This window comes from Scyliorhinus torazame, chromosome 1 (assembly GCF_047496885.1).
Source record: "Scyliorhinus torazame isolate Kashiwa2021f chromosome 1, sScyTor2.1, whole genome shotgun sequence".
Lineage (NCBI taxonomy): Eukaryota > Metazoa > Chordata > Chondrichthyes > Carcharhiniformes > Scyliorhinidae > Scyliorhinus > Scyliorhinus torazame.
The window spans coordinates 243,001,491-243,011,835 of record NC_092707.1 but is presented as its reverse complement, the minus strand read 5'-3'; the positions used below and the strand labels follow the sequence as shown (position 1 = coordinate 243,011,835).

The following is a 10,345-nucleotide window of genomic DNA, read 5'->3' as shown; positions in this document are numbered from 1 at the left end:
GCCTTCTCTCGCGGTGCGTTTCAAGGCAATCCTGAAAATAATGCAAAACCACAGAGACAGTTTATTGCGGTGATCCTCCCCCACCCGGGCTTGATTTCCCTTCCTCTCCGGCAATCGTGGTGAGCAGCTGCTTGGTTTAAGCGGGGCCTGACTAGTGCTCGGCGCATGTGTTTTCATCATCAATCGGTGCTCAAAATTCTTCGTATCAAGATCTCTGAAGAAGAGACTCGAAACGTTAACTCTATTTGTCTTTTTTCCGCACATACTGCCAGACCAGCTGTGTGTGTTTGAGATGACTGGTAATCACTTGATTATAGGTTTACCAGCCCCCCATCATAATTAAGATCCAGGTTGAACAACCTGGGAGAACAAAATTGGGTACATGAAACAACCAAGTTTTCATTTATTTATTTTTTGCATGGCAAGTTGCTGTAAGTGCGATCTCCTATCGGCGCAACAAGTGAAAGAACTGTGAATCTCCTTAACTAGTCAGATTGAAGTGGAGATGCCGGCGTTGGACTGGGGTGAGCACAGTAAGACGTTTTAAGACACCAGGTTAAAAATCCAACAGTCTGTTTCAAATCACTAGCTTTCGGAGCACTGCTCCTTCCTCAGGTGAATGAAGGGGTAGGTTCCAGAAACATACATATAGATAAAGTCAAAGATGCAAGACGATACTTTGAATGCGAGCATTTGCAGGTAATTAAGTCTTTACAGATCCAGAGAGAGGGGTAATCCCAGGTTAAAGAGGTGTGAATTGTCTCAAGTCAGGGCAGTTGGTAGGATTTGCCAGCCCAGGTCAGATGTTGGGGGTGAATGTAATGCAACATGAATCCAAGGTTCCGGTTGAAGCCGTACTCACGTGTGCGGAACTTGGCTATAAGTTTCTGCTCGGCGATTCTGCATTGGCGCCCGTCCTGAAGGCTGCCTTGGAGAACGCTTACCTGAAGATCAGAGGCTGAATGCCCTTGACTACTGAAGTGTTCCCCGACTGAAAGGGAACATTCCTGCCTGCGATTGTTGCGCGATCCGTTCATCCGTTGTCACAGTGTCTGCATGGTCTCGCCAATGTACCATGCTTCGGGAAATCCTTTCCTGCAGCGTATGAGGTAAACAACGTTGGCCGAGTCGCACGAGTATGTACCGCGTACTTGGTGGGTGGTGTTCTCACGTGTAATTGTGGTACCCATGTTGTGATCTGGCACGTCTTGCAGAGATTGCCATGGCAGGGTTGTGTGGTGTCGTGGTCCCTGTTTTGAAGGCTGGGTAGTTTGCTGCAAACAATGGTTTGTTTGAGGTTGCGCGGTTGTTTGAAGGCAAGTAGTGGGGGTGTGAGGATGACCTTGGCAAGATGTTCGTCTTCATCGATGACGTGTTGAAGGTTGCGAAGATGATGTCGGGAGTTTCTCCGCTCCGGGGAAGTACTGGACGACGAAGGGTACTCTGTCGGTTGTGTCCTGTGTTTGTCTTCTGAGGAGGTCAGTGCGTTTTTTGCTGTGGCGCGTTGGAACTGTCGTCGATGAGTCGAGCGCCATATCCCGTTCGTACAAGGGCATCTTTCAGCATCTGTAGATGTCGGTTACGCTCCTCCTCCTCTGAGCAGATCCTGTGTTTACGGAGGGCTTGTCCATAGGGCATGGCTTCTTTAATGTGGTTAGGGTGGAAGCTGGAGAAGTGGAGCATTGTGAGGTTATCCGTGGGCTTGCGGTAAAACAAAGTGGTGAGATGACTGTCCTTGATGGAGATGAGTGTGTCCAAGAATGCAACAGATTTTGGAGAGTGGTCCATGGTGAGTCTGATCGTGGGATGGAACTTATTGATGTCATTGTGTAGTCGTTTCAGTGATTCTTCATCGTGGGTCCAAAGGAAAAAATGTCATTGATGTATCTGGTGTATAACGTTGGTTGAAGGTCCTGTGCGGTGAGGAGGTCTTGTTCAAACTTGTGCAGAAAGGTGTTGGCATATTGAGGTGCGAATTTGGTCCCCATGGCTGTTCTGTGTGTCTGGATGAAGAATTTGTTGTCGAAGGTGAAGACGTGATCCAGAATGAAGCGGATGAGTTGCAGAATTGCGTCTGGAGATTGGCAGTTGTCGGTGTTGAGTACTGAGGCTGTTGCAGCAATGCTGTCGTCAGGGGGGATGCTGGTGTGGAGTGCCGAGACATCCATTGTGACGAGGAATGTTCCTGGTTCAACTGGTCCATAGGTGCTGAGTTTCTGTAAGAAGTCTGTCGTATTGCGACAGAAGCTGGGCGTTCCTTGTACGTTGGGTTTCAAGATGTCCTCGATGTAGCCAGAGAGGTTCTCACACAGAGTCCCATTCCCTGATACAATAGGTTCCCTGATGTGTTGGCCTTGTGTATTTTTGGGAGGCAGTAGAGATCTCCAACACGGGGAGTATGTGGGATGAGAGCACGTAGGGTGCTCTGAAGGTCTGGATCCAAGGTCTTGATCAGTCTGTTGAGTTGGCGGGTGTGTTCCTTGGTCGGATCTGCGGGTAACTGTCTGTAGTGTTCTTGGTTGTTGAGTTGTCGGTACACTTCTTTGCAGTAGTCCGTTCTGTTCAGTATGACGGAGTCAGATTGAACGAAATGAACTGCACAACTGAGAAGGAAGTGGAGAGGGTACGCTTAATCACAAATCAGGTATAGAAAGAGAAATAGAAAGGGAAAGAAATATTGGATTGAGAGAGAAAAAATCAAAATAAAATAAAATTATTTTTAAAAAATCCCCACACAACAAACCTGAAGGAAGAGACTCCACGCTAATAAAAGCACCTACTGTGGATTGCTGGAATAAAAACAAAAAGTGCTGGAAAAATCTCACCTGATCTGGCAGCATCTGTGGAGAGAGAAAAACGGAGTTAACATTTCAAGTCCAGTATGACCTATTATGATGCGCTAATTAGCCCTTTTGTAGCCACAAAGCCTGGCTGTTTTTCAAACCAAAGTGTTTTAAAATATTACTGCAGCAGTCACTACTGACCCAGGCTTTTGACCCTTACTACACCAGTACACATACAATATATCTGAAATTCTGACATCCATCACAGTGGTGAGGTAGATGCCATTTTCATGAAATTATCAATGGAGTACAACAACTCGAACAGCAACCTTTGGATTTTTGAATTTACTGTGCATCTTCCCCCTCACCTGAAATTATTATTCTGTTTGTGCAGAGCCCGACAATGTTGTTTCATTATATATTCAATTCCCTTTTTTTAAATTTAGAGTATCCAATTCATTTTTTCCAATTTGAGGGGCAATTTAGCGTGGCCAACCACCTACCCAGCACATCTTTGGGTTGTGGGGGCGAAACCCACGCAAGCACGGGGAAAATGTGCAAACATCACACGGACAGTGACCCAGAGCCGGGATCGAACCTGGGACCTCAACGCTGTGAGACAGCAGTGCTAACCACTGCACCACCGTGCTGCCCTCAATTCCCTTTTCAATGTTTAAATGTATTAAGTCTGATTCTACCACCCTTTCAGGCCATGTACTCAGATCATAACTCTGTTTAAAAAAAGGTAGAGGAGCAAAGATTTATGGGTATAAAAAGAAATCACTAAAAATAGTGACAACGTACCTTTATATTGTGCTTTTAATGCAGTGAAACATCAGGGGCGGGATTCTCCCATAATCATCGCGGATCACTCCGGTGTCGGGGGGCCCCCCAAATGGCGCAAAGTCTCCGGCCCGGAATGGGCTAGTAGCGGCGTGACGCTAGTCGCGACGGCGTCACAGCACAAAAGAGGCCGCACCCCGGAGAGCCGTCATGATGGCCGCCCGCCGCGCAGCTCCGAGTTCCCAGGAGCGCGACGGCGAAGGCGCTCCTGGACGCAGTAGAGCAAAGGAGGGAGGCCCTGTACCCCGGACACGGTCGCCCCACGCCTCAGCCAGCGCCTGTGGTGGGAGGTGGCAGAGGCCGTCAGCGCTGTGGCTGTAACGCCAAGGACAGGCGCCCAGTGCCACAAGAAGGTGAATGACCTTGTCAGGGCAGCCAGGGTGAGTACACCCACCCCCGATGTGCGGCACGTCCCCAGGTGCAACTAACCCTAACCCCCCCCCCCATGTGCGGCACATCCCCAGGTGCAACTAACCATAACCCTAACCCCAATGTGCTGCGCACCTCTGCCAATATACGCCCAACCACTGGCCTGCATGTATATCCCTGCCGAACACTATTGCCCTTTATGCCTGCCAACCACTTGCCCGCCCCCAACAGGAGAAGTGCACACAGAACAGGGATTGTGAGAGGACAGGAGGGGGCCCAGCTGATGAGAGACCACTCACCGTTCATGAGGAGAGGGCCCTGGAACTGGCAGGCGGACCCGAGGACCGGGAGTTTGCCGATGCAGATGTCGGGGGTGCACCACCAAGTGAGACCCCCCACGGCCCGCCCCCCTTCCCCCATATCCCCCCACCCCCATAGCCCCCCTCCCTATACCCCCCTAACCTCCCTCCCCCATATCCCCCCTCCCCATATCCCCCTTATCCGCCCTCCCCATATCCCCCCTCCCCCATATCCCCCCTCCCCCATATTCCCCCTCCTCCATATCCCCCATACCCCCTCCCCTATATCCCCCCTCCCCTATATCCCCCCTAGCCCCCTCCTGCATATCCCCCCTCCCCATATCCCCCCTCCCCATATCCCCCCTCCCCATCTCCCCCCTCCCCATCTCCTCCCCACATCCTCCCTCCCCCATATCCCCCCAACCCCATACCCCCCTCCCCCATATCCCCCCTAGCCCCATATCCCCCCTCCCCCATATCCCCCCTCCCGCATATCCCCCTCCCCATATCCCCCCGCCCCCATATCCCCCGATCGAAGGGGGTGGCGACCAGCTTGAGGCGGCTGCAGATGCAGGTGCAGGAGTCCACCCGCGTCCAGGAGCTGGGAGTGGTGCCCGTCATGCGTGCCACCCAGGCCGAAACCGCACGGGCGGCGTCCGCGGTGGAGGCAATGGGTGCGACGGTGTTAGACATGGGAGCAGTATGTAAGGCCTGGGGTTTTCCGTGTCTGACCATGCATGCTGTATTATGTATTGCAGGACCAAACGTCGAGGCACCCGTCCCCGCAGATGCCGACCGCCCTCAGGACGATCCAGGGCGGCCACGAGACAGGGAGCGGCCCGGCCCCTCCGGCATGCGACACCCCAGGGCGGCCACGAGACGGAGCAGCCCTGCCCCTCCGGCATGCGATGCCCCAGGGTGGCCACGAGACAGGGACAGGCCCAGAGCAACAGGGAGATGACGCGCCCGTCTCGTGCGAGTGCGGCGACGCAGGCGTGCGACACCCAGCAATGAGGGGGGCAGCCACAGGCCCCCGTCGCAGCCGAGACAGGACACCCCTACCCAGAACAACCCTACCCAGGACAGCCCTACCCAGGACAGCCCTACCCAGGGCACTCCTACCCGGGGCACCCCTACCCGGGACACCGACACACATGACACCGACACACATGACACCGACACACAGGGGGCGGGTGGACAGGAACCACCACCCCAGGGGACCATGGACTCTGGGTCAGACGATGAGCGCGACACAACGCCACTGCTATCTACAACACCCTCCACCATCACAGAGACACTCACCTCGGTTGGGCACTTTAGCGATGAAGCTTCTGGTACACTCACTGGTGTGCACAATACAGCCGTAACGGTACAGCAGGTGGAGGTAGGAGCAGCCAAGCGTCCGGGAGGTCAGAGGGCATCCCGGCGCAAGCAACCATCTGCCGGCCAGACGGGTCTGGGGTTCCTGGAGTTACCACACCCGCCCATAGACCCGATGCAGTCATGGAACCAGGGACGATCGAAGGGGGTGGCGGCCGGCTTGCGGCGGCTGCAGATGCAGGTGGAGGAGTCCACCAGCGTCCAGGAGCTGGGAGTGGTGCCCGTCATGCGTGCCACCCAGGCCGAAACAGCACGGGCGGCGTCCGCAGTGGAGGCAATGGGTGCGACGGTGTTAGACATGGGGAGCAGTATGTAAGGCCTGGGGTTTTCCGTGTAGGCGGCAACTGTGGCCCAGGACATGGCTGCCCTCTCAGGAAGCCCAGAGCCAGCGGCAGATTGCAGAGGCGCTCAATGCCGTGGCCCTGTCTCAGCAGTCCATTGCTGAGGGCATCGGTGCCATTGCCCATGTGCTAGCTGGCGTCGCCCAGACACAGACAGGGATGGCCAACTCCCTGAACTCCATGGCTGCAAACCTGCAGACCCTTGTCGATACCAGGGCGGGCCTCCAGGACTGGCAGCGGCAGGTGTCGGGGGGGCGTCGGATGGCTGGTCCGTTCGCACCCCCGGCCCATGTAGAGGCCCGGGGGCCATCGGGCACCCCGAGGGAGGAGGAGGTGCTGGGGCCGGTTCCGGGTCCCCCTGTAGGGGAGGTCCCAGAACACCTTGACACCTCGGACTCCCCCCCCCCCCCCCCCCCCCCCCGCCCCCTCCGTCCCAGGTGCATCGGGTGGGCAACGGGCAGGACAGGCTGGCTGCCCAATCGTCCGGGCCGCAGCCTGGCCCATCTAGGCTGGGCCGCCCCAGGAAACGGCCGCCAAAGGGATCCCGAGTCACAGGGCAGGAATCACAGGAGTCCGCCTCCAGTTCTGCTGTACTGTCTGTGGAACCACCTAGACGTAGTCAAAGTGCCGTAAGGCCAAACAATTAGACACTGAGTAAATTGGCACGGGTGCAGGGCACAGATGAGTTATAGGGGCTCGGGCACGTGTATGAACTGTTTGTTATTAAAATCACTTTCACACCTATGGAAGCTGCCTTTGTGCTCTGTCCGATGCGTGCGGGGGCGGGGGGGGGGGGGGGCGGGGGTGGTATTACGTCCGCCCCAGGTGAGTGTGCCCCCCCCCGGGTCGCCCTCGCCATCCCCCTCGGCAGAGGACGGGACCGTGCTCTGCAGTGTCACGGCTGCATGCAGGGATGGTCCGGGTGGATGGTGGTACTGTGGCCATGGGTCAGACATTGTCCAACGATGTAGAGCCAGGGGCTCATCGCAGAGCGGGTTGTCATCATCCTCCATGGCCTGCAATAGACATGTGTCCACCAGCAACTGTGTGAGCCCGGCCCGTTGTGCCACAGGTGGATGTGGGTGGGGTGGCGGTGGGTGCAGTTGGTGGTGGGTGGGGGGGGGGGGGGGGGGGTGAGGGGGGTCAGCTGGTGCCGTGGTTTGCAAGTCGGTGCCCATACTCAGCAATTCCCATGCCTCCCTAGTCAGTGAACTGGGCGGCTATCAGCCTGTCCCGTGCCCGCTGGCCCAGCCAGTAACGGTGGGCAGCCTCCTGCCCATGTCCAGCCCGTCTGTCCTGACCATTGCCCCCATCCTACTCATCTGGGGAGGACTGCGTCTCGTCCTGCTGCTCCTCCACTCCCCCCTCCTCTGCCTGCGGCACATCGCCCCTCTGCTGGGCTATGTTGTGCAGGACGCAGCAGACCATAACTATGCAGCCGACCCTATCTGGCGGGTACTGGAGGGCCCCTCCAGAGCGGTCCAGGCACCTGAAACGCATTTTTAGCACCCCAAAGCACCTCTCTATCACACCCGATTGCTGCATGGGCATCGTTGTAGCTGTTCTCCGCGTCAATCTGGCCTCCGTATAGGCGTCATCAGCCACGACTGCAATGGGTAACCCCTGTCGCGCAGCAACTAGCCCCTCAGCCGGTGTGGCATCCCTCGAACATGCCGGGGATGTAAGACTCTGCCAATACAAATGAGTCATGTACACTGCCCGGATACCGGGCGCAGACGTGCAGGATCATCATGCGGTGGTTGCAGACCACCTGAATGTTCATGGAATAGGTCCCCTTCCTATTGGTGAATACGACCCTGTTATCTGCAGGTGGCCGCACGGCGACGTGCATCCCATTGATAGCGCCCTGGACCATGGCAAATCCGCCACGGCAGCGAAGCTCGCTGCCCGGGCATCCTGGCTGGCCAGTCCCCAGGGAACTGGATGTAGCGGTCCGCAATGGCATATAGGGCGTCTGTCACTGCCCGGATGCACTGGTGCACCGATGTCTGCGAGATGCCAGACAGGTCCCCACTCGGCGCCTGGAATGACCCTGTGGCATAAAGTTCAGGGCCAACGTAACCTTGACGGACACGGGGAGAGGGTGTCCTCCCCCAGTGCCACGCGGTGCCAGGTGTGCCATCAGGTGGCAGATGTGTGCCAAGGTTTCCCGGCACATTCGGAGTCTCCTCCTGCATGCCCGGTCCGTGAGGTCCTGGTTCGACGAACGGGGCCGGTACACACGGGGCCTCCTCGGGCGTCTCCGTCGCCGTGGCGCCACCACCTCCTCCTCCTCCTCCTCGTGCTCCTCCTCCTCGTCCTGTCGGGCGAGCGGCCCTCCAGCCTGGGCGGCTACCGCCTGCCCCTCTGCGGCACGCTCCTCTGCGGCATCCTCCGTCGCCTCCCTGGCACGCTCCTACTCCTGCTCCCCCAGGGCAACATGTAGAACTGCGGCTCCCGCCACGGCGGCCAACATCGCTGGCCATGGGCTGCATGGTTGCGTCTGTTGGAAGCTGGCACCTGGCCAGGCATACAACCTCCCCGGCCCTCTCCCCCCTCCCCGGCACTCGCCCTCCCCCTCCCCGGCACTCACCCTCTCCCCGGCACTGGTCCTCTCCCCCCTCCCCGGCACACGCCCTCTCCCCCCCTCCCCGGCACTCGCCCTCTCCCCCCTCCCCGGCACTCGCCCTCTACCCCCTCCCCGGCACTCGCCCTCTACCCCCTCCCCGGCACTCGCCCTCTCCCCGGCACTGGTCCTCTCCCCCCTCCCCGGCACACGCCCTCTCCCCCCTCCCCGGCACTCGCCCTCTCCCCCCTCCCCGGCACTCGCCCTCTATCCCCTCCCCGGCACTCGCCCTCTACCCCCCTCCCCGGCACTCGCCCTCTACCCCCTCCCCGGCACTCGCCCTCTCCCCGGCACTGGTCCTCTCCCCCCTCCCCGGCACTCGCCCTCTACCCCCTCCCCGGCACTCGCCCTCTACCCCCTCCCCGGCACTCGCCCTCTATCCCCTCCCCGGCACTCGCATTCACCCTCTCCCCCCTCCCCGGCACTCGCCTCCCACCCCCACCACCCCTCCCCCCCCCAACCCCCCCCCCCCAACCCTCCCCACCCCCAACCCCCCCCCCCCTCCCTCACCGAAGGTTTGGGAGGCCGCGGGCGATGGAGTTTTCATACTTCTTCCATGTGCACAGGGCGTACTCGTGGATCGATTATTTTGTGGTGGATAAGATTCTGCTGGTGGGGTGGACGACTCGGGGTACCCGACAATCGTGATTGCAGACCATGCGCCACATTGGGTGGACTTGCAAGTGGATCGGGGGGGGGGGGGGCATCGCCCGCAGTGGAGACTGGACGTAAGATTGTTAGAGCATGAGGAGGTGTGTGAGCGGGTGAGGGCCGCCATCCGGGGGTATGTGGAACTAAATGATACAGGTGAGGTCTCGCCGCCACGCTGTGGGAGGCGCTCTAGGCAGTGGTTAGGGGGGAGTTCATATGGATCCGGGTGCATAGGGAGGAGGAGGAGCGAGCAGATATGGTAGGATTGGTGGACGGGATTCTGCGGGTGGACAGGAAGTATTCAGAAGCAGGATTGTTGAAGGAGAAGCAGAAGCTTCAAATGGAGTTCGGGCTGGTGTCCACGGGGAAGGCAGTTGCAGAGGGGCAGTGTATGAGCATGGGGAGAAGGCTAGTAGGATGCTGGCCCAGCACATGCGTTTGGAACATCGCTGGACTTCTGCAACTGTGCGTGTAACGGACTTTTGTTACAAACCCCACACCAGCCCCAAACACTATTGGCCGAAATCGAAGAGAGTGATCAGAGCCCTGTCGAACTATTGGGTCCAAGGTTAAGGACTGCCCCAAAGAGCACAAAATCCCAGAGGGATAAAAGAGGACACAGCCATGTGTTCTTTCTCTTTTGGATCCGGCCTGTGCCAGCCCAATTGCAGCAGGAACAGCCAGCTAAGTTCAAGACTAATGATCGCTACCTGACAGATGAGCCCTGCAGAGACAGAACCACTTTCTTCGAACCAGCCAAGTGAAATCCAGATAAAGGCCTTATCCATTTGCACAGTGCTGGTCGCCCTGACGTTAAGTATAGGTTATTGTAGCTGATAGGTGTAGTTAAACACGTAGTAGATATTGTGTTTGCATGTCGACATAACCCTTGTAAATAAACCATCTTTTGAACTAACTAACTGGCCGTGTGGTCATTTGATCGATATAAGGGAAGGCTTGTGGTTCACCAAAATTATTAATAGAGCAACAAAGTAAATAAAATTCACCATCCGTGGGTTGGGAGGGGGCTTCCACAAGATGTGGAAATCATTC

General features: G+C 57.4%; 1 protein-coding gene across 3 annotated transcripts in view; it reads left to right on the top strand.

The window, feature by feature from the left end:
• The window catches only part of LOC140419881 (uncharacterized protein C6orf118-like), a 147,200-nt gene that overhangs the window by 46,683 nt on the left and 90,172 nt on the right, over positions 1–10,345 (top strand). The gene's annotated exons all lie outside the window — the stretch shown is intronic.